Source organism: Crocuta crocuta, unplaced genomic scaffold, assembly GCF_008692635.1.
Source record: "Crocuta crocuta isolate KB4526 unplaced genomic scaffold, BGI_CrCroc_1.0 scaffold1468, whole genome shotgun sequence".
Lineage (NCBI taxonomy): Eukaryota > Metazoa > Chordata > Mammalia > Carnivora > Hyaenidae > Crocuta > Crocuta crocuta.
In genome coordinates, this window is record NW_027531991.1 from 121,880 (window position 1) to 123,374 (window position 1,495).

Consider the following 1,495-nt stretch of genomic DNA (forward strand, 5'->3'; position numbering starts at 1 on the left):
GCTTACTTTTCCAAGCAGTTATACGTGTTTGTTTTTTTTTAAGTGACAATTTAAAAGTGTCTTAATGAAAATACTTCTCAAGTGGACTAGACTGCTTTCTTGACTTCTCAAATTTTATTTTTCTGGTTACAAATGTAATTGTCCGTTGATAGAGAAGTTAGCACAGAAAAACATAAAGGGATAACAATGCCGTGACGTCTGTGCACTGGTCTGCCATCCTTTGGGTAAGGGGCTGATGCTGCTTTGGTCAGGTCTCAGCCTTGCTCCTTTTTTCCTGTTAAAGGACTTTCTTGGAGGCAGTATTTCTTTTAGAGAAGATGAAGTCATTTAAAGGGGACCCTTGGATTGTAAAAATATCAGTACCTAATTTGCCTTCTGAAAAGTAGAAAAAAATCTCAGCCGAGTGTGACATCAAGTTTGATCAGGCACAGCTCTGACGCTTCAGGCACGGTTATTTAATTGGGGCAGTCGAATGTGTGACCAAACCACCCATTAGGTCCGCAGGGTGAGGTTGGTGACTGGTAGGCTGTAAGAGCAGGTGGTGTATTTTCAGAAAGGATTTGCATATACTCAAGACCCTTGCGTGTTTCCTGTGTTTTATAAAAAGAGAGGTAGAAGTCACCGAGAAAGCTGGAGGAGGTAGGGAGGCCAGATACAAAAAGTGCCCTCAAGCNNNNCAAGCCAGTACAGGGGAAGTGCTGTGGGTGCACAGAGGGTTTGGGGGGCGGGGGGAGGAGAGGCTGCTGCCGCTTTGCACTGCCCTGAGTTAGATGGGTGGAGGGGCCAGGGGCAGGGGCAGGGACAGCATTTTAGGGGAAGGGAATGACATGGACAGATAGATGGAGAATGGAGCTATTAATTAGTTTGCATTCAAAGGGTTAATGGCAGCTAGGCTACCGAAGGAGCATGGACATTCAGCAGTGATTCCTCAGTACTATTAATTATAATCTGTTCTTAGGGCTAAGCATCAGTTGTCTGAGAAGCAGTATATCGGGCGGGCACCATTCTCCATTCCGGACAAGCAGCCACTCCTCACTGCGGCAGGCCCGGGGCCCTGGGGTCCGGGGAGGGGAGAGCACCGGCCCTGGTGACTTGGCTCTCAAAGTAGGCTGCTTTTCCACCCCAGATGCATAGCTTGTTTCCGGATCAGCGAGTGTTTGTTTGCACGAGACTTCTTTATTGCTTTGAGACCATCATTAGGAAAATTTCTCCAGAAAGTGTGACTTCACTATCGGGGTCATTGTGGTGGGGATTGTAGGTCGGCTAGATGTCCGTCCAGTCCCCTGGGCCTGGCGGTGGTGGCTGACAGTCCAACACCTATCGCTTATGTCAGAGTTACTTCACAGGCTTCAAAGTGAATTGCTGGCAAAGTATAGACTCAGATGACTCGGTCAGCTCTTTTTTTGTCTCCTGTTTGTCTTCCATAGCCATCCCAAACTCATGCATGTCATTTTTAACTGTTTTTAAAATTCAGTTTTGAAATCATTCCCTATGT

The 1,495-nt window shown here is 46.7% G+C and overlaps 1 protein-coding gene across 1 annotated transcript in view; it reads left to right on the forward strand.

The window, feature by feature from the left end:
* Window positions 1–1,495, forward strand: part of PDK3 (pyruvate dehydrogenase kinase 3) — a 148,276-nt gene that overhangs the window by 96,403 nt on the left and 50,378 nt on the right. The gene's annotated exons all lie outside the window — the stretch shown is intronic.